At 42.4% G+C, this 23,529-nt stretch overlaps 1 protein-coding gene and 2 pseudogenes across 5 annotated transcripts in view; 1 reads left to right on the forward strand and 2 right to left on the reverse strand.

The window, feature by feature from the left end:
• Positions 1 to 23,529, reverse strand: part of SAMD12 (sterile alpha motif domain containing 12) — a 460,454-nt gene that overhangs the window by 153,293 nt on the left and 283,632 nt on the right. The gene's annotated exons all lie outside the window — the stretch shown is intronic.
• On the forward strand, positions 16,568 to 16,891 carry LOC131744155 (tumor suppressor candidate 2 pseudogene; annotated as a pseudogene).
• On the reverse strand, positions 18,102 to 20,530 carry LOC131744189 (zinc finger C2HC domain-containing protein 1A-like; annotated as a pseudogene).

Here is a 23,529-nt window from a genome sequence, read left to right on the forward strand (position 1 = left end):
CAGCTAGGAAGGTAGCCTTGTCTCATGTACTTGAAAGAGCTCACTCAAGCCCTTACTTACTTACCTGGTACTTACTATCTCTATGACCCGGCATTTTTTTGTCCTCAGCTGTAATAATGAGTTGTTCTGAGGATTAATTAGGATAATACATGTGAAGCATTTCAGTGCCTAGAACATAAGGAACGATCAGCAAACTTAGCACCTGGAAACCAAGAAACTAGGAAGAATGTTGTCTAAACCAACAATAAAATGAAAAATGAGAGCAAAGAGCTAAGGTCAGTAAAAGGAAAGAGTTTACCAGTGAAGATAGTTGGGGTAGTGCTGGGAGTCAGGGGGAAACCCCAAAGGTGACATTCATCACCTCTCCCTCCTGACCAAACACCTGGCACCCCGGTTTTATTAACCTGTTTTACTCATGATATTAATTTGTAATAAAAAGTACAGGAAGAGAGAACTAGGGGAAAAGAGACACTTACGAGGCACAACTGTAGCGGTTTTCCTTGTCTGATGATTTGGTTTTCTGTTATTGTTGTTTACCTCTGTTACTGTTTGCTTTCCTTATTGTCCGAGAGAGATATTCAGAAAGTGTAGGCCTGTGTGAAATTATGACTGGGTGGGCTTTCAAGAGTTTCCTCGTACGGGGCTTCCCTGGTGGCACAGTGGTTGGGGGTCCGCCTGCCGATGCAGGGGATACGGGTTCGTGCCCCGGTCCGGGAAGATCCCACGTGCCGCCGAGCGGCTGGGCCCGTGAGCCATGGCCACTGAGCCTGCGCGTCCGGAGCCTGCGCTCCGCAGCGGGAGAGGCCACAACAGTGAGAGGCCCGCGTACCCCCCCCAAAAAAAAAGAAAAGAGTTTGCTCGTTCATGGGAAAGCCCCTCATAAATCACACGGCCTGTACAGTCACGTTCTTCCCAGCATTCACCTGGCTTTGTCCCATAGGGTAGAAAAGTAACATGGAAAACTGTCACTTTTCCGGACTAACTTAAATGCCGTGTTCTTGGTAGAAACAAGTTTGCCATTAAAAACAACACTGTCACAAGAGGCCAAGGACTGACTGTCCTGAAGACCAAGCTTGGGCCTCCGAGCAGTAGTATATTTTCTAATCATGAAAAAAATGGAAATGATGATAGGTGATGCTAATAATTATAGCTACTACAATGATGTCAGCTCCTGTGCTAAAAATTTTATAGATGTTATCTTTAATCCTCAAAACAATGCTGCAAGGTAGATATTATTATCTCCCTTTAAAAAATGCAACCATTGAGGCTTAGAGACACTAATTAACATGCAAAGGTCACAGTTAGCTTCTAGTAGTGCTGGCCCACAAGACAGTTTTTTTACCATCTGTCTGTGATGACCTTCAGAAAGTCAGATATTTTCAAAGTCATGACAATTCAGATTTTCATTGCTTTGGACCCTCTTCCCCATCAATTTTTTTTTTTTCTCTTCCAGAATTGACACTTGCAACCACTGGGGACTAGAGCTCTATGGCAGTGACTTCAGATTTCTTGAAGACCATCATAAACTAAAATTAGCTCATAATAATTAGCAAGAAACAAATGCTTCTTAAAAAAAGCATCCATTTACTTAAAATGATTTTTAATTTTATAATGACTACTATATAATCATAGCAGAACAGAGCTATTTAGTTAGAAAAAATAACTTCAAAGATGAGAGCCCATTTGGTGTTTATTTGCTCTAGGGTTCTAATTACTTTGAAAACTACCCAAACTTTGTATACTATCACTAATAGCATTCAATAGCAGCTTTGAGGGAAACAGAACCAACCTTTTTTTTTTCCCAAGCTCCATTAACATGGAGGAAATAAATAATAAATGATAAATACCAGAGGCACGTATTCACTATGTCATTATTATTTTCCTGCTCTGTTGCCGGTTCAGGTCTCTTATGCCAGGAAAATGAAAAATAACACCAAACCTGTCTTCCTGGTCATTTTCCAAATGAGGCCAACAAAACGGGACTTGAGGAACGCTAAATGCGGTTTTGTTTTTGCGTACTCTATCAGCAAATCCCGGTAGCTTCAATTTGGTTTCATTACATTTCCAATTTATGCGTGTGTCAATTCCTCTTCTTTTTTGCCATAGTTAAGATTTATGTACTTTATTAATCACCTCGCGACAGTCGTATCAGCAGTTTCATTTAGCAGAGTAAACCAGTCAAACCTCGGCAGACTTCTGTGGGTATCACATGGCAAAGTCTGGATTCCTGGCAACTTGAATTACTGTTGCCAATATGAGATTTTTCAGAGCCATCCATCTTAAGGCCATTTAATATATCACATCTGCCTCTGCTCTCTTCCTAATTGATACGTTGAAAGAGAGACACCCGCTAGATCTTGCAAATGTCTCCCCGAAGCAGCCTTGGGACAGAGGTTCCTCGGCAGCAGCACCTTAAAATGGTTCTGTTTTCCAAATGTAATTTAAATGATATGAGGGGGACTTCCCTGGTGGCGCAGTGGTTAAGAGTCTGCCTGCCAATGCAGGGGACACGGGTTTGAGCCCTGGCCCGGGAAGATCCCACATGCCGCAGAGCAACTAAGCCTGTGCATCACAACTACTGAGCCTGTGCTCCAGAGCCTGCGAGCCACAACTACTGAAGCCCGTGCGCCACAACTACTGAAGCCTATGCGCCTAGAGCCCGTGCTCTGCAACAAGAGAAGCCACCGCAATGAGAAGCTCACGCACTGCAACGAAGAGCAGCCCCCACTCGCCGCAACTAGAGAAAGCCCACGTACAGCAATGAAGACCCAACGCAGCCCAAAATAAATAAAAAGTTAAATGATATGAGGGGCCTAGGTGGCATCCAGGGAGCCCACATTTTCCAAAGAGCTTCCATAAGCAACGGCAACCTTCCATGCATTCACTGCATGCTTAGGTGGTCTAAAAAGATGATATTGCCAGGTGTGATGGTCTAGTCATTCACTATGGCTTCCTAGCTTACAGTAGTGCTAGCCAGATTCAGGGGTTCCTAAGTGGCTGTCACCGATTGTAATTCTTAGCCACGCTGTATTTTTAATGTTATCACTTTTCTAATGCCAACTCCACTCTCCCTAAAGTTCTGAAAGGACACAGTTCTCAACATATTTAGTATGGACTCAAATCATATTCACACACTCTTGATTAAGTCCCAACAGCACACGTGAGTTGCTTATCAGCTTGCTTGGAGATACAGAGTATAGAGCTGGATTCCAAAGGTAGCTCTCAGCAGAGAGCAGCAATCTTAACATAATTAGTCACTGAAGAGAGGTGTCTTCTGAGTTTTTCTAGGTCTTACTGTTAATTTGACCACACAGAACGGTTTGTGGGGGGCATGTCTCAAACTCAATAAGGAAGATTCAATGACTTGAAAGTTCTTACAGTGGATCAGCTAAGTAGAAATTGTGGGACTTATATTACAGCATGGCACATGGGACCAAAAGTAAATATAAAATGACCAATTTGATATTAAGAAAATTTAATGAGAAGGCCAGAGAAGAAAATGGGTTACTACAGTGCAACTTCTACAGACTTTCCGAGGCAGTTGTGCTTCCAAACTCTTGGAATTAATAGCACTCAAAACTCCTCAGCCTCACAAGTTTATAAAGCGGCAGGGTGTTTAGCAAAGAGAGGGCTAGACTCAAAATCAAGAGGCCTGTATTTTAGCTTTGACCTTGTACTAAACTGTACAGCTTAGGCTGAGCCATTAAACCTGCCATACAACAAAGGGGCTGGAACAGATAGTCGGTGCCTATCGGTCACCCGCAAAAGTGGCAGTGGGCCTCCTTGCCCTATTTTTGCTTTTCAGAAAAAGCCTAACAGAAATCACACATTTATCCATGGTAAGATAACACAGGAAAATTTAAATGTTACATTTACCTGATTTTTTCTATTATATTGGGTTGGCCAAACATCTTACTGAAAAACACGCACGAAATTTTTGGCCAGTCCAATATCAAGCGAAAGAGGGAACACTAGTTATTCCATGCTAATGCAATACTCTAATTGGAAGATCATGTTTTTACTTAGTGGGAAATCAAGTTAATTGCTACTTAATAAGTGCAAATTGTAAAGGGAATCTTTCAGAAAGTAAAACTCACAGGGAAAAATAAGTTTTAATAGAAACTTGATGGTGGCCAGTTTAGAAATGGTTTCACAAAAATACCTTCCAGCTCAGGGTTTCTATTACTACAAATCCGTAGAGATTTAAAAAAAAAAATTTTTTTTTTTAGTTCTTTCCATGTCTTTCGACTTTCAGCACGGAACAGTTTTTATTTACTAAATCTGTGGCTTTGTAACTCCTTTCCCATTCAGTTCTATACATACCTGCAGTGAGAGTATTTTAACCAAACCTCACAATTTGCTTGGCTTACACACTCCTTGCTTCACTGGCCTAATTATTTTAATAAGCAGCTTAACTGAAATGCCGGCTTACATTTATATTTCAATTTAATTGTGTACAGTTCCTAGTACAATGAAAACCTTGAAAGTCTTTCCTATTTGTGACAGTGTTTTACTGCGTCTAGCTGTTAGGGACACTAACAAAGTAACTTCATTTTATTTTAAAGATTAACAATGGATGGTAGGACGGGAATAAAACAGACTTACTAGAGCATGGACTTGAGGATATGGGGAGGGGGAAGGGTAAGCTGTGACGAAGTGAGAGAGTGGCAGGGACATATATACACTACCAAATATAAAATAGATAGCTAGTGGGAAGCAGCCGCATAGCACAGGGAGATCAGCTCGGTGCTTTGTGACCACCTAGAGGGGTGGGATAGGGAGGGTGGGAGAGAGGGTGACGCAAGAGGGAAGAGATATGGGAACATGTGTATATGTATAACTGATTCACTTTGTTGTAAAGGAGAAACTAACACGCTATTGTAAAACAGTTATACTCCAATAAAGATGTTTAAAAAGAAAAAAAAGATTAACAATGGAGAGGTCCCAAAGTTCTATCATTGTGGCTGTCTAGATGAAAAGAGAATCTCCATCCCGGCCTGCAGGAAAGCCTAGATTTGGCTGGCGAGAATTAAAAAAACTAGCAGCATTCCCTGGGTCAGCCATATAGCTCGGGGTGCTTGGGTATTCCTACTCTTTTTGTTCCCCCCACTTAGCAATTTTCTCAAACAGGAACAAAAGAGGAAGTGGAAAAAAGAATGACATGGAAAGTCACTTACTAATCCTACTCCCTGGGGAATGGAAAACAGTATTCCCCTCATGGTCTAATTATTCTTTGGTATCTTTAATGAAACCAAATCATGAGAGTTTCCAGCGTCTGGCTGATGTTTCAGAGGCCTGATTTCCACGTGTCCTTGGCTCTGAAAGGAAATATCTGCTAACTTCCTGAAGTCTCCTTATTATCATCTATTACCATTTAGTTCCCAGAAAAGTCTTTGTCATTTTTCTAACATGGAAGGAAAAATCTAGAGGAACAGAAATGATCTCTGTAAACTGTCGTGTGATTTTGCTTGCTTGAAACCGAAATAGCGTGACTTCAGAAGTGGGTTTCAGAGCCACTGGCTCTTCGGTGACAACTTGGTAAGCACATAGCAATCTTAAACATGACGCTGTTTTACCAGGCAAAAGTGAACATACGTGTCTCTTTTCATCCATGCTCCCGCATGTGGGTCTCTAAAAGAAGAAAAATGCTATAGAGAGATAGATGCTTTAGAAACTGAATTCTATTGCCTACTATAAACTGCGGCATACCAGAATCAAGGGATTTTGGTAGATCTATTAAAACACATTCTGGAATCCTTGGCTCGAAAGCCTTATTTACAGAGTCACAGAAAAAAACAGCAAGAATACCATAATAGCTACTTCTATTCTGCACTACTGGTAGGCCAGGCTAGACTTCAATCTTCATTCCGTTGAAAAAACACAAAAAAACCAAACCCTTGCAAATTGGGCACTATCTCATTTTACTTATGTAGGGTTTGAAAATCAGAAACATTAAGCACCTTCCCCAAGACCACACAGGTGTCAATGGCAGAGCCCAGCTGAACGTTTTCCAGGTACCTTAAGGATTTTGCAGACCCATTCCCCTCATTTTACACACGAGATGCTGAAATTTAGCCGTAAGGTATTTAGACACGGTAACATAGTCTGAAATGTGAAGGATTTGTATACATCCAACTGTGATGATTCATGATAACTGAAGAGAATGTTACTTTGATGGTTAGCTTCTTGTGGGCCAGAAAAAAAGTCTGCTTTGCTCACCTTAGTGGTGGCACAGACTAGGCATTTAATCAATATTTGTGAATGAAAAGACAACGTATACAACTGAAAACAGAAAACATAGAAGTCAATTTATATTTGGTTTGGAAATACATGTTCTCCTCAGCAGATTTACCCTCTTAGGAAATAATAACTTCTTCAGGATTACCACAGCCAGTTTGCTCTTTTTCCTTTCCTTTTCTTTTCTTTTTTTTTTTTTTTTTAACACTTTAGTGAAAACCAGAGCCAGATGTGTGCTGCTAGAAGCCAGATGAAGATGTGAAATGCAAAACACCCCCATGCTCAGTCAGATTATAGGTCCCAACTGTGATATTTTTCTGGGGCCCTGGGGCTGCAAGCCCTCTCCTCCAAGCGATCCCAACTTCCTCCATAACCACTGTATCGGCCCACTCGGGTCTTCTGCTGGATGGGATGCGGCAGGGAGAAGGGAAGGGGTGTCGGATGCCAGTGGGAGAAATGCTGTGCCCCTAGCTACGTCTTCAGACACAAGCCAGCTCGGTCAGACTATTCTCCCACTCGATTTCCTTGGCACTGAAGGCACATCTCAGATCTGACCGTAAACTCCCACTAGAGAAAGCTGCAGCGTCACCTACTCAGTTGAACAGAACTGGCCCCCAGTTTGGGGCATCCTGCCTGCTCAGTCTGAGGGCAGCCTGCTTTCATGTCAGACACATCTGCCTGCCAGGTTAGGTGGGGAAGATGCTTGCTACAGCAGTGAGGCATGAGCTGACATTCAGAGACTTGAGCAGAACCTGCTGTGCAACGTTGGAGAGAAAAGCTCTTCCTTCCAGACTGACAGCCAGCAATGCCATTTTCTTGTTCGATGAATGCAAATCTTTTCATTTCTACCCCAAAGTGCGCGAGCCGGGCTCTACATTTTGACCCTCCCCTGAGCTGAGCAGGCTGAAAAGACTGGCATGGGTTTAACAGACATGATCAATTTAGGTGGGCACCGTAGTTGGCAAATGGAACGTAAAGTTAATTGTTTCACTAGCGGAAGAAGAGATTCAGAGGCTTTCTTCGCTGGTAGAGCTGGGTGTGCTTCAGGCACCCTGATGCTTGGCTGAAATTACCAGTAGTTACATGTCAGGAGGGCCTGTTTCTGAAAGATTTTTTCCAATGTGACATTAATAATTTATGAATAGGCCAGTACACAAAACTGTATCTGTAAGAAGAACTGGGGTAAGATAAACAGGAACTTAACTTCTTAATAAAAAGTGAAGGACGAAAAAGACCAAAAAATAAATAAAAGCACTTGTGGGTAATATGTGGAGTATAAATATTATCTTGTATGTACCATCAATAATCAGAAAAAAAGAAAAGAATCATGTAGGATCATTCCATAAAAGGTGACGCTTTGTGTCTTCTTTCTCCTCTGATCTGCTGTGAGCATCTGGTTGGATCTGAGTACATTAAATCTGATTAAAGTGTGTTTTTTACAATTGTTTAGCCTCATCTAGTTAACGAAGGCTGGGATGCATTCTATTCTATCTTGTGTATTGTCAACAGAATTGTCAGCGAAGTTTGGCATGTGGGAACTTTATTATGTAATTATGTGAGAGAGAAAGAGGGAGAACCCGGTTTTAGTTTGCAGTTTTGGCAGTTGGAAAAAATAAAACAGACTTTTTTACTTGAAAATTGGGCAAACTGGGCATACATGTCATCTAGACACAAAAGAAATGGAGTTTGTCTAGGTCAGTTTTTGGCATATTGATTCACTTAGACTTCTCCATCAATTAGATACAACGTAACGTGAAATAAAGAGAGAATTGGATTCCTCTAATCAGCTGAATTACAAGGTTAGAGTTCTAAATTATTGCTTTGTTGTTGGAGCAGCAGATTATTGGTGAAAGGATATTTTTACTTCTATGCATTCATTTAATCTCTATTTATATGCTTTTCTGATAGCTATCAGAAAAATGCTGTGATGCAAATGTATGTTGCAATTCAATATACATAGATTACATTTTTTCAACATTCTAAATCTTGGAGAGGCTTTGAAGCTCTGAAATAACCAACACAATTTTGTGCAATAACTCCACTTGCTGGAAAATAAGACCATGTCCAAACCACACAATCAAATCCCGAATACCAAAATCCCAGATCCCAAATGGATAACAAAGGTGCATAATTCCACATATGAAAGTGTCAGATGTTAGAAACTCAATTTAGTATTATAAGTCCACATCAATTTTTATTAAATAAAAACCTAAGTAAGAAAATAAATGCAAAATCCTAGCATACAACGGACTACTTACTAATGGTAACCCCAGCTGTCATTTATTGAATATTTGCCAAGCAGTTCACACCAGGTATACGCACTCAAGGGGGACCCACTGAAATAGAGGACCAAGTTCTGGCTTTTCATGAACTCAGGATATAGGTAACAAAAGGAAAGAAAGAGGGAAAAAAATGACCATAACTGGGAATTGCTATGGGCCAGACATTAAGCAGTTACACATATACGTTTTATCCTCACAATAAACCTACCGGGTAGGTGTCACCAAGCCCTTATCGCTGGTAAGGGTCAGTGTGTCTCTCCCTCATCACACAGCAAAGAGCTACAAAGACCTTATCTCCAGCTTCATCTCTCAACACTCTCCACCCCTCTCTGAGCTTCCTGGCACTTGTTTTTCCTCTGTTTCTCCAATGCATTTTCGTCTTTGAATTTGTGTTCAGAATGCCTCCTTTGCCATACGAGGTTGAAATACCCCATCCTCAGAGAAGAAAGCCAGCCTTGAACACCCAGGCCCGGTAAGCCTGTTATATGACTGGCGCTTAAAAATCTGTTAATTCCCTATTTATTTTTAGGAACATTTGATTAATGTCTCTCTCTCTCTCACTAGGCTGTAAACTCCCTGAGGGCACAGAGCCAAAGTCAGAAGTGAAGCTTGCCCTTTTTCTAATGCCATTCGGCCTCTATCATGTATTTGTCACCTGCATTATTCAAAAGCATTTGCCATCTTGTGTTGCATTACAAAAGAAGGTAAACAAAGCTTGGGTCTTGATGCCCAATTGTGAAGTGTTGGTTTGTTCATTCATTCATTTATATTCTCATCATGTATTCATTTAGTCAATAAATATTTGCCGACCACCTAGTCTGTGCTAGGAACTCTTCTAGCTGCCTGGAATACAACGATGAATAAAACAGAAAAAAATCCTTAGGATGAATGACATTTAGTCAAAAATATGATTGGTCTACAATCTTGATCCAGTTTCTAAGCGTCTGCTACGTATAAGACCATGTGTAGAAGGTGCATGACAGATTGACATGCAGACTACTGGACAACTTTTAATTAATATAAATATATTAAATATGAAGTCTATAAAATGATGAGGTGGATGTAGTGAGAAGCCTTCCATAATAGGTACAGTCAAACGACTGTTGTGACTTTCAAGGGCCACGTATTTATTCTGTTCATGTTCTCATGGCTCCACAGGTAACTGGAATGCCTATTTGACAGTTCCTGTCACGGATGGTTTAAAACCACAAAAGAAAACTGAGGTTATCGCCATGCAATTGCTCTGCAATTTGTCCGTAACTTGATGATATAACTAACTGGTCCTAAGAATATCCAAGAAAAAATAACTCGGACTCTGATGGTCATTCTAAGATAAGAATTACCCAAATGTTTAAGCCAAGGAAACCACCTTCTAAAGGGACAGATGTACAGGGACAGCCAAAAGAAGAAATACAAATGGACCGTAAATCAGATAGGAAAGCAATTCAACCTCATCAGTAAGATAAATGCAAATAAAAGTTGCTTGTCATTTTAAAGCTAATTAGGAAATATTTAAAAGGGAAAAGAAATACCTAGTTTGTAGAGGCTTTTTCAGGAAGGTAAATGTTTTACATTTTTGATGGGAGGGTAAATTTTTATAAATTTTGGGAAGGGCAATTTGTTCATATGTGTATGTAATATGAATTCTTTAAAGTGTTCATACACCTTTTTGAGCGCATAACTTCACTTGGGACAAATAATTTTTATAATATGGTTATTTTTAATTGTAATAATACACAAACAGAAAAAGTCAAATGCAGTGCTTATAACTGAAAAAAGCATTCTGCCCACTGCTGCCCGTGCTAGTGAACTTCCTGTCAGACACAACCACTTTTAATATTTTAGCTCTTTCTTGTAGTATTTACATCAACTGTTCATACACTTATACCAAGGGATTCCCTTGCAAAGAATCTAGAAATAGATTTTTGGTAGATCTAGAAATATTACCAGGTATGTGCAGTCTGTCATGATTTATAATAATAAGAAAACCAGAAGCAACACTTGCTTGGATTATTTGAATAAATGATGGCCTAAATGTGCAACAGAATATTATTAAGTAGCCAGGTATATTTAAGTGACATGGCAATAAAATAAACATAAAAGAAATTGTCTTTAGAAGTGAGAGAGTGGCAGGGACATATACACACTATCAAATGTAAATTAGATAGCTAGTGGGAAGCTGCCGCATAGCACACCGAGTTCACCTCTGTACTTTGTGACCACCTAGAGGGGTGGGATAGGGAGGCTGGGAGAGAGGGTGATGCAAGAGGGAAGAGATATGGGAACATATGTATATGTATAACTGATTCAGTTTGTTGTAAAGGAAAAACTAACACACTATTGTAAAACAATTATACTCCAATAAAGATGTTAAAAAAAAAAAAAAAAAGAAATTGTCTTTAGATAGAGGCTGGTACTCTTCTGAATTTCCAAATTCTCTTCAATAAATGTATGATTACTTATCAACAGAACATTGAACACCATTTTAAAAGGTGAAACTTTTATATTCTGTAATCTTGAGGCTTTGATTTCATGTAAGGTAGTGTGGGATAGTATGCCAGGAAAGGGTTGAGGGAAGTGCAGTTTTCATGAGGTATAACTGGGAAAAATCTTTGCTTTGGGTTCACTTCTGTGTGAAGGAGACATTAATAGGGGCAATGATATAACATTTGCATGAAAAAGGAAGAGAGTTTGACTAGAGTCTACTTCAGTCATGGAGTGCGTTGTGTGTGGAGGTCTGGACAGGAGAACTGACAAATAAAAGGGGTACCAGAGCCTGGCAGATACCCAAGTGGGCAAGTGGTCAAATTCTTCAAGGTTGGTGGGACGGGAAGGGGTCATGCACATCAGAGTCCAGAGAAAGGGGTGGGTCAGATTCAGCAAAGTATCACCAGCAATGGGGTAAAGGAACAAGGATCATCTGGGAGGGGCTCGAGGCTTATAACCACCAGGAAAGAGGTGGGTCACTCAGGGCCCATCAACCTTAACTGTGAAGATGCCTAAGGGGAACATATGCCCCAGTCAAGTCAGTAAGCCAGAGAGAAAAAGACAAATATCATATGATATTGCTTATATGTGGAATCTAATTTTTAAAAAATGACACAAATGAATGTATACAGAAAATAGAAATAGATCCACAGACACAGAAAACAAACTTATGGTTACCAAAGGGGAAAGCGGGGGAGGGAAAAATTAGAAGTTTGCGATTAACGTATACACACTACTATATATAAAAGAACCAACAAGGACCCACTGTATAGCACAGGGAACTATACTCAATATTTTGTAATAACCCTTAAGAGAAAGGAATCTCAAAAAGAATAGGCGTGTATATGTGTGTGTGCTTCTATATATCTATATCTATATCACTGAATCACTTAGCTGTACACTTGAAACTAACACAACATTGTAAACCAACTATTCTTTAATTAAAAGAAAGTTTTCATGAAAAAAAAAAAGAAATTATGGGATGACTTCACTGGCAGAACAAGGTAGATGAGGAACAGAGGCAGCCAAGGAAGAGCTGTCCAGTAATGTGCTTTGAATGAGAGGAAAAGGGCCTTGGTCTCGTTTAACATGAAGTAAAGGCTGTGTGCGTAGAACCATTTTGAGAGTGTAAGAATACTGATTGAGTCCAAGGAGCCGGCAGTTGGAAAAGTTCAGATGAAAGATCATCACCCCAAAATGTACCAAAGTGGCTTTAGGAGACGTTCTGAAAGATTAGCAACAATATCTTTGTAGCCTACAGACATGTGGCTCTAAGCTAAGTACATATATGTCAATTTAAATAGATTTTTTTTTTTGGATGGGGAAGCGTAGATGGTAGATTGATTCAATCTCTCAAATTTGCATAGTAAAAGTTGCCTCAGAGCTGGGCAACTGGTTCATCTCATGAGCACGTGAAAGTCATGTGTATCAGGGTGAGTTAGGCAATGCCGCCCTGAAACTCAATGACTTGATATAAATAACAAAGGATTATTCTTCTTTCATATGACAGCTTTACGTGAGTGACGCAGCTTTCCTCCATCACAAACTCACAGATCTAGGGACCCTCCATCTCGGCAGGCCACCATCTTGAATACATAGTCTCCACTGTTGCCCAGGGAAGGGGCGAGAGAGAGTGGAGAACGATGCAGGGAGCTGTGTGGCCCAATTTGGAGGTGGCCTACACATGCCATTGGGCTGGACCTAGTCATCTGGTCTTAACATAAGTATAAGCACAGCTGGGAAATGCAGCGTTTCTGTGTGCTCAGGAGGAGAACTGGGATAGTGATGGTTCTCAACATCTGGTCCCAGGTCAACAGAATCAGAATCAACTGGGATTTTGTTAGAAAGGAAAATTCACAGGCTCCACTGAAGACGGACTGAATCAGTAGTTCAGCGATCAGTGTTTCGACCAGCTCTTCAGGTGATTCTGATGCTCAATGAAGTTGGAGATCACTGGGGGAGGGGATCATGCAGCCAGTCTCTTTCATGCCTTTTTTCTGACTACCTACTATGCATTTATTTTTCTAAAATTGGGGTATAGTTGCTCTACAATGCTGTGTTACTTTCTGTTGTATAACGAAGTGAATCAGCTGTATGCACACATATATCCCGTCCCTCTTGGACCTCTCACACCCCCTGTCCCACCCATCTAGGCCACCACAGAGCACTGAGCTGAGCTCCCTGTACTACACAGCAGGTTCCCACTAGCTATCTGTTTTACACCTGGTCGTGTATATATGTCAATCCCAGTCTCCCAGTTCACCCCACCTCCCCTGCCACCCCGTCTCCACACGACCATTCTCTATGTCTGCGTCTCTATTCCTGCCCTGCATATAGGCTCACCTGTACCATTTTTCTAGATTCCACATACACGCGTTAGGAAAACTGGACAGCTACACGTAAAAGAATGAAGTTAGAACACTCCCTAACACCATCCACAAAAATAAACTAAAAATGGATTAAAGACCTAAATGTAAGACGGGACACTATAAAACTCTTAGCTTTCAGCCTTTTTGGCTAATGTTTAAATGTTATAGATTACAGATAAACAGTGCATCTTCATAGAATCGTATATGACTCTGAGCATTTATACACTTACTCTGCTGGAAATTAAACTAACAGTTTCTACAATGTGCAAATTTAAACATATCTTACCAATTATCAACTTAATACAGTAACACAGAATGTTTATGAAGAACAGCATGTGTTTGTGAGCATTCTTTTATGGAATCAAATAACTTTATGCACTTCTAGGCAGACATTTATTTACTTGAAGGTTAAAACATGCCTGACAATGGTTGAACCATTTGCAGAAATTCAAAGCAAACAAGCTGGAGTAGAAATGCTAATGACAAATTAGAGGCAGGATCAGATCTACTGACATGGGAATGAAACCCTGGGACGAAAATGACATGAAAAGCTTGAAGAGAAAGAGAAAGTTTGGAAATGCAAAGAGTGAAATGTGGTGGGACCATGGGATGTGAAGAATTAGCAAAAAGCTGTAATTGAGGTGGAGGACCCTTAGCATGTGAAACGGGTTCCAAGTGTGAACACTGCCACGAGTGAAGAAAATGAATAAAAATACGGCAAGCTGTGATGGAAGTGGTTCTCTTTACCAACTGACGGAAACACTTCCTGTGTTATTGAAATGCTCACTGGGGGTGTGTCAAAGCAGAAAGCTACAGATACAAAAGCAGCTCAGTCATCTTCCACCCATAAACGTATCCCAGTATGAATCACTGACCAGTATTTAATCTCAGATACCTATAAGATGCTTCAAAAGGTGGAATACTGGATTCATTAAGTGCGGTATCTTAGAACAATGAATGAGATTGTTCATTTGTTTAGAATAAACATATGCATAAACTAACTGCATTCATATTTCATTAAAACTTTTAAGACCTGCTAGAATTGCCATGATGAGTATAGATATTTTATCTTTTAACCAGCTTATAAATTATAAAAGCAATGCAGGGCTTCCCTGGTGGCGCAGTGGTTGAGAATCCGCCTGCCGATGCAGGGGACACGGGTTCGTGCCCCGGTCCGGGAAGATCCCACATGCCGCGGAGCGGCTGGGCCCGTGAGCCATGGCCGCTGAGCCTGCGCGTCCAGAGCCTGTGCTCCGCAACGGGAGAGGCCACAACAGTGAGGGGCCCGCATACCACAAAAAAAAAAAAAAAAAAAAAAAAAAAAAAAAAGCAATGCATGCTCATGGACAAAAATGAGTCAAACAGATGGTTACTGAATGAAAAGGAAACACTCTCCTCCACGTTTCTACACTGCCTAGACATACCATTGCCACTAGTTCCTTATGTTATCCTTCGAGAATTTTTCTACAGGTAGGGAGTCCTTGACCTGTATTTTAGGAGCATCTCATTTAAAATAGGTACCTTAGGGACTTCCCTGGTGGCACAGTGGTTAAGAATCTGCCTGCCAACGCAGGGGACATGGGTTCGATCTCTGGTCCAGGAAGATCCCACATGCTGCGGAGCAACTAAGCCCGTGCGCCACAACTACTGAGCCTGAACTCTAGAGCCCGTGAGCCACAACTACTGAGCCGTTGTGCCACAACTACTGAAGCCCGTGTGCCTAGAGCCCTGCTCTGCAACAAGAGAAGCCACCGCAATGAGAAGGACACGCACCACAACAAAGAGTAGCCCCCACTCACCGCAACTAGAGAAAGCTGGCGGGCAGCAACGAAGATGCAACGCAGACAAAAATAAATAAATAAAATTTATGAAGAAAAAAAAAGGTACCTTAGCTGTGAAAAAGAAGGCAAAGACAACACATGTAGAAAATGACAGCGGAAACTGAGAAAATTTTTAAAAGCTCGAATGAAGGCCAAGAATAAAATAAGTATATAAACACACAAATGTTGGAACATGGTAAAGCTCTTCACAACATTTTCTAGTGCCATAGCGTTGGGCGTTTTCGCTGGGGTGGATTCAAAGGGCAAAGGACCAAAGGGGGAAAAATTAAACGTCTATATTTATTCACAGAAGCCAGAGGAGGGGAAAATGAATGACCTCCAAGGAAGAAGTGGGAACATCCTCGGTTGTTAAATTTCTCAGGTCATACCTTGTAATGTAAATGGTGGCATCTTGAATCTGTAGCCACGTTCATCTAGTCCTTTGCTCCTTTATTTATTTATTTTTAATTTTTATTTATTTATTTTTGAGACAACCATTATTTATTAAAGAATCTAGCTGAAAAGACAGCAGTTCACCAGTTCCTCTAGGATCCTCATGTTAATGCATAGGCATTACCCTTAGAACTTTCCAAATGGCAGATGCCCAGATCCCACTTTCCAAACTAAAGAAATCAAAATCTCAGGGAGGGACCCTGACGTGTTCATTTTTAGAAAGCTCCACAGATGCTTCTTTCTAATGGACAACCAGGATGGAGAGGTAGCATCTTAGATGCTTGAAAATCTATCCCTGGATTAAATCTGAATAATGAATATGTACATGTTACATGCTTACAACAAAAGCGGACAATATATATAGCTACACATAACACATCACAACTGGTTTTGGTGGATCACAGGATGTCATGTTATAGGCCTGCATTGAGGGCATCTTAAAAAAAAAAAACACCCTATGAAATCCATTGCCATATTTAGTATGGATTCAGTAGCGATGTTAATTAAGAAGTTAACAATTAAGTTATCCGGTGTCTCCTTATGAGAAATCAATGGAGAACTTTTGAGGCCTCAGAACTAGCTGCACTTTCACAGAGAAAGTGATTTATTTTTCTGTTGTAGACATCATGCATCACATAACTACTCCTATCCTCTCCTGTACTTCGGCTCCTACAACAAAGTTCAAACTCCACTTTGTGGCCCGGGGCTTGTCCATCTACAGGGTCTCATGCCACACGTTTTGTAGACTAACCCCATTCCTTTTTCCACTGTATCTTTCAATTCTCGTCTTCCCTTTTCCTATTCTTCTTTCATTAAAAAAAAAAATGTTGTGGGAGACAGCGGAGCCCAGGGAAGGCGGCGCCCACGGCCCTGCGAGAGCGAAGCTGCCGCGGGGCCGCCATGTGCCGGCGGCCCGGACATGGGCACCTGCGGCCGCAAAGCTCGCGGCCTGCGGCCCTTCGCCTCGGCGGTGGGGGGCGGCGGCGGCGGCCCGGAGGCGGCCGTCGCTGAGCAAGCTTTGGTCGTGCCCCCCTTCGGAGTCACCCGCCGCCGCGGCTCCATGTTCTATGCCGAGGATGGGGGATCTGGCTCACGAGTTCCACGAGGAGACAATGGTCACCAAGAACGGGCAGAGGCGGGCCAAGCAGAGGCAGGTGCATGGGAACCTGATTCCTCAGGGCATCGGAAGCTGGACCCCCCTCGCATCCACGTGGATTTCCCTGCGATCCTCTGTGAGGTGTGAGCCTGGCGGGTGGCAGGTATAAACACCCCCTGGCCCCAGCAAGAACCCCCCCAGGCTCCAGGTGTGGCTTCCATCGAGGAACCTAGGCTGGGCCCACAGCCCTGAATAATCTCCCCTGGTCCGGAACCTTCAACGGTGAGCAGGGCCACCCTACAGTGCTGGTTGGATGTTGGTTTGTTTGTGGACAGGAGCTGGCTGGTGGCTGGCAAGGGCTGACGGCGGAGTTCCCAGCCCCCCCCCTCCCCCGTCCCCAGCAATCCCGCCGAGGAGCATGGCAGGGCATGTGCTGGTCAGGAACGCCTGGCTCCTGTGCCCTTGCCTGGCCTGCATTCTTGCAAGCTTGCCCAGGGCCCCGCGCTGCTGGAGGCTACAGCACTTTACAAGCAAGGTCTGCCTTCTTCCAGCCCCAGGGTGCGGGAGCTGTGCACAGTGGGAACTTCTTTTCCTTCTCGTTGGAGCACTTCCGCCGTTTGCTACCTCAATTCCTCCAATGTTGGACTGAAGCTGGGGGCAGAACAAGCCGGATTCTTCTCGCCTACCTGCCTGTCTGTTTCTCCCCTCCCCATACACAGATGGACGGACAGTTTGCTGGCTGTTAATAGGTGTGGGAGGCTTCTCCCTCTACCCCAGGCTGGGCTCATCCCTCCCCGCTGCAACTAGCTGTTGGCCCCCACCCCAATTGAGGGGGCACAGGATGGGGATCAGTAAGGGCTCTGGATGCCTGTGCCTATGGGGCGTTGCCACATCCCACCGACCGTGTCCAGGCCCCCTTGCCCTTACGCATCTGCCACCCTGTGGTAGGGACAGCACCCTAGGGCTGCTGCCAGTAGCTCTGAGGAGCCCACCACCCCTTGCCCTACAGCATAGCCATCCCTTCGGGATCAGTAAGAGAAAAGTCCTGGAGCCCCTGGGTAGGGACAGAAAGGAGAGAACAATCATAAAGGAATACTTAAAATGTGACCGCTTGTAAATAGTCTAGTCCATGATGTTGGGTACAGTGTGATTTCTACATAGAAATGACTTTTAAAAAGAATTCCTTACTGTGCAAACTCTGTGCTTTAAGCGTGTGAGGAATGGCTTGGGGAAGGGTAGCCCCCAATCGAGGAAGGCTCTTGTGTTATTTGTTCAATAAAATTACTTGTAGACCCCGGCCACGTAGCTCTCAGTTTATGATTTTCTTTTGCTTGCGAGCACACTTGAGGCAGGATTTCTAAATGGGGAATAACTCGTGTCTTTTGATGGCACTGTCTGATTTCGCATCACTGTCACGCAACCTCTGCACGTGTCTTCCAGTTCGGAGTGGAGGGCCTAGCTTGTCCATCTTAACCTACGCGAGGGGCCGCCATCCCTTTATGGGAGGAAGACAAGGTCTAAAGTTTGTTTCCCAAAGAGCTGCTAACTGAAGACACTTTACCCGAAGGAACACCTACAACAGTTTTGCCAGTGCTACTTGGCTGTGGTAATTGTGAAGATCCTGATGAGGCAGTTAAAGGAGAACTGGACTCTTTAAGGGCAGGAAGCTTACACTGTGTCCAAGAAGTCACGTTTCCTTTGGTATCAGTAGAAAATTTGCCTTTATTACTAATATGTGCTGCCTGTTCTTTACAGAAATTTATATGTCTATCAGCTGCATTTTCATTAAATCACCTCTGGCAATATGGACACTGAAAATAATCAGGATCATAAGAAGGTGAAGGAGGGGAGGAAGTTTGCCACCCTCTTTAAGGGCCTGACCGAGGCCTTTAGCTGCTCTTATGGTGGCAGTGAACTCTTCATGCTTTCTTCTCCAATTAGATGGCTCCTTTGGTGGTTCAGGCCTGGGTTTAAGAGGCTTTACTGTTGGAATATCCATTCCTTCAGCTCTTTGTCTGCTTGAATCAAAAGTCTTCCATTTTTTAGTGGCAAGTAGGTCCCTGTTTTCTTAATGCCACTGGAAAGGATGTTCTTCCACACATCTTGCAAGGTAACAGTTCTCCAACTTGGACACTTCCATTCCAGTGACTCCATAGCGCCACCGCCTTGGGCTCCGCCAGACTCCTCCGGCAGCACCCACGGCCGCCGCCCAGCTCCCGCCGTAGCCTCCTTTATTTATTTATAATGTATTTATTGAGTCTCTACTGTGTAACATTAGCTCTGATCTCAAAGAGCTTATGAGAGGGATGGAGAAAACACGAGCGTGTATGAAACATTTGGAGAGTAAGTGGTGGTATATAAAAAGAGATAAATTGAATATAATCAAGTGATAGCCTGCATAGTACCCTGAGCAACACAATTAAATTCAAGCCGTAATCCACGTTCTGATTTTAAAAGTTTCCTACAATTTCTCACTTTCCACTGTAACTAATACCTGGAGTTTAGTAATGTAATTTATCAATGACTATATTTCCATTCTCAAAGGGAACTCTCTTGTTCTTGAAATGCGTATATGTGTATATGGATGCATACCTAAAAATACCGGTTTGGTTTTGGGGGAGGGAGGGTGGATTTGATTGCGTCTAGTGATGGACTCTTCAAATTTAATACCTCTGGGAAAATATGCCACAGGATCATAACATCTAGAGACGGAAGCCTGAGAAGTCAGCTAGGTCAATCCCTTGCCACCAGGTAGGATGGAACTTCTGACCGATTACCTAGCCAAAAAGTTACGGTATACATAACCATACATCTTTTACATCTTTTCTTCCTGCATATATTGAATCAAAGAACAACCAGGCATCTGGTATTGGAGTATTATAAAACCATATGTGATGCTCTCACTAATACAAAATGTCTGGAAGGAAACTAAGTTAATACATATGGCATTAAATTTACAAATGAAGGCTCATCCATCATCAAAGACCCAGAATGCGCACTGCCATGACATAAAAAAGAACTTATGAGGAATATCTGTTTTCATTTGTATATCATCCCCCTCAACATAAGCAACTAAAAGAAAGACATGTGTGCATTTCCTGGACTTGATCTGGGGCATGCAACACATTTTACGAAGGGATTAAAGGGCCCGAGGTCTTTTACACAAGACTATTACGCCAATTCCATGTCAGAGACAACTTATATTGTGGAGTCTTCAAAAGAAAACTATGTATGCATTATGCCAAAGCCATAAATATTATTGGAGGTTCTTTAAAAAAAATTACATGTAAGGGACAAAATAGAAGACAGCTCTGGAATGGAATCTTGTGGCTCTACTCCAAACACCGTACGGTTTCCTTTTCCAGGAGAAAGAACATGCAGCTCATCCTCCATCACCCCACATATCTGATTCGAGGAGATACTGACAAGAGAGTTTTTACAAGAATTCTATGATTCACAAAGTCAACAAGGAAACAGAATCCTCTCATGTCTTTGACATTGGCAGTACCTTCTTAGGATCTCAAAAAGAAAGTTTCTTTCCCTTCCAATTTTGACCTTTTCTATTTGGCAGATGTTTTTTGTTTTTTTTTTCTGCCTGGGTTTCTAATGGAGCTTGAAATGTACACGGCTTTTTGTTTACCTCCTAATTTGTGTGCCTCCATCATCAATGTTATCAGCATAGTTCTGGGAATAGGGTTTATTGACTGCTTCTGTTGAGCCAGCAAATGGAGAAATGCAGAAAGGACTGTTCTGCTCATCCCATTTCAGTGTAGAGTCTCCTTCCATTCACAGAAACAGCCTTTACTGAGCAGCCAATAACCTTCCTGGGTGCAAAAGTCAACAACCATCTTCAGTGCTTGTTCTTGATGACATTTCTGAGCTGTTTTAGACATAGTAATATGTATATACTATGGGGTATATCCTGACCCCTTGACCCCCCTCCTTGTTAACAGGTAACCCAGAAACTGAACTTCTCCCCCATTCATTTCCCTTCTTCAAAGAATCCCTTGTAGGCTTTCTGGGTTCTCACTTCTTTTCCTACTCCTTTGTGAGATTACCTATTTCCAAGTCTTCAGATGCGCTTTCTGTCTCTGTCTCTGTCTCTGTCTCTCTGTCTCTCTGTCTCTCTCTCTATATATATATTTACACACACACACACACACACACACACACACACACACACACACACAGAGAGAGAGAGAGAGAGAGAGAGAGAGAGAGAGAGAGAGAGAGAGAGAGAGAGAGAGAGAGAGAGAGGGAGGTGACATCCAATTCTGTAAACCTCTGATTTTGCCTTGGCCTTTTCATTGGGTTATGCTTACTCTTAATGACCATATCAATTTCAGGTTAGGAAAAGGGGGAAATAACATTTCTCCCCCCCCCAAGAAAGTATTATTGAAACTTCACAACACATCTTGGAAACAGAGTTTTGATTTTGGTTTTGAAGTCTTCCTGGTCTCTGGACCCCCCTGTTTTGTCCATTAGTGGGCTTCTATTGCTTGATTACCAACATGCATACCTTCCACATAAAGGGTTCTGCAGTCAGGAAATACACTTGGGAAGAAGAGGGATCCTCATTATTTTTATGCTTTACCTTAAATTTTTAATTCACTATTTTAATTCTTTTTCAATGTAAAATTCAGGGCATTAAATACATTTACAACGTTGTGGAACCACAAGCACTATCCATTTCCAGAACGTTTTCATCATCCCAAATAGAAGCTTTGTACCCATGAAACAGTAACGCTACATTGTCCTCCAACTCCCAGCTGCAGGTAACATCTACTTTTCGTCACCATGAATTTGCCTATTCTAGGTACCTCATATAAGTGGAATAATACAGCATTTGTTCGTTTCTGTCTGGTTTATTTCACTTGGTATAATGTTTTCAAGGCTCATCATATATCAGAAATTCATCCCTTTTTATGACTAAATAATATTCGGTTTTATGTACATACCACATTCTGTTTACCCATTCACCTGCTGATACACACTTAGGTTGCTTCCACTTTTTGGCAATCGTGAACAATGCTGTTGTGAACACTGATGTACTAAGATCTGTTTAAGTCCCCGCTTTCAACAGAAGGACACTTTTCGTTTTGCAAAATTTTCATCCAGAAAAAAACGTCTAGCCAGGTGTCAATTATTAGTAATTTATCCTGGTCCACAACTTGATTTGGTGCTGCTCTAGTCACCTGTTTGCTTTCAGATCCATACTTTCCTCTGCCTACTCTGTTTGCATGAAACGACATTTCTCAGACGTCCCTGCCCTCTGGCTTCCAGGCAGTTCTAGCCAATGTAAGGCACTAGAAGGAGACTGAGGGGCAGAAGAAGGGAAAGGCCAGCATATTTCTTCCTGGATCACTTTGCTACTGGTGGCATCTGGGGCAGGGACTGCATCTCCTGGGCTCTAGCTCCCAGCGGAATGGCCGACTGGGTTTCCAAGTGCTGCCAACCAACCCTGACTTCTAAACTCTGTCTCCTCGTTTATCCCTCCAGCCCCAGGGAAGGTAGAAGCTTCCCACTGCTGTTAACCTCTGGGTTGTCTCATTTTTGCACTTGTGCTGCAAACTGTCTTAAGTTTTCTCTTCTAAATATACCAGGAGTGGTTTCTGGGTTCCTGTATGGAACCTGAATGATAACCATTCCATTGGGAAAAGAAGGTCCAAAGTTTCTCAGGATGCAGAACCAATGGCAGTGACTCTTAGCTGTCCTCTATGTATCATCCATTTAGTAGTATAGAGTTGCCAAGCTAGACCTGTAGTTTGGTGCGGCCACGTGAATGAGTTCTGGCCAAACTGATGTAATCAGATGTGTTGTGTGGCAGATTCTAAACCTTCTTTAGAAGTCAGCTGCTGCATACTCTTTGTACCTTCTTCCCCCTTTCCTGCGGTTTGGAACATGGATGTGACACTGGCATTCTATCCTGGAACATGAGGACGTGGGCCACATTTGGGGGAGAGCGGGACCAAGAGCCAATAGAAGCCTGAGTCCTCGAGAACTTTGTGGAGAAAAACCGCCATCCCAAGCCTGCTCTGCCTGCCTCTAGTTTGACATGAGAAGCAAATAAAATTCTCTCTTGTCTAAGCTCCTGCTCTTTCCAATCTCTCTATCGCAGCCAATCTGAGATCTAACCAATTCAAGACCCAAGGCATGAGCTCAGTGTCTGTCCCTGACCGCTGATTAATTTCCTTATACTTTTCCTTAACAAACTAAAGCAAGGTCCTAGATCCTCTGGTCTTATTCTAAGTTTTGGCCTCTTCCTGTTTATACTCGGAATTGACCTTTTCTCAACCACAAAGCTTTTTATTCCCTTTAACAGCTTCTGCTTTGCTTATTAAATTTTCTCTGAAAGGTAGGGGTCAGAGACAGCTACTTACCAAGCCCATATCCAACCCAGAAAATGATTAGAGTCTGGATGTTAGAGAAGTTTTAATTAAAAACCTGGGAACATTGTTCCTCAGGTATTAATAAAGGCAGCAAAATGGAGAATCAGCATGGCCTTACACTGCCAGACAGACTGTTAGTGTCCTGGTCTCAGAGCCCTCTTTCCAGAGCTGATGGGCTGGAACTATACCAAATGGCTGCCAAGTACAGATAAATCTCACCTCTACTTCACCCAAGTGGGCGTCAATTAGAAATAGGGACTTCTAGGATGGTGGTTCTCAAACTTTCTTGTGCCTGAAAATCACTTGGGGAAAACTTGTCCGAAATGAAGACACCCGTCCTTCTCTTCTCATGATTCAGTTGGACTGGGGTGGGGGCCGCGAACCTGCGTGATGAAA

Source organism: Kogia breviceps, chromosome 17 (assembly GCF_026419965.1).
Source record: "Kogia breviceps isolate mKogBre1 chromosome 17, mKogBre1 haplotype 1, whole genome shotgun sequence".
NCBI classification, from domain to species: domain Eukaryota; kingdom Metazoa; phylum Chordata; class Mammalia; order Artiodactyla; family Physeteridae; genus Kogia; species Kogia breviceps.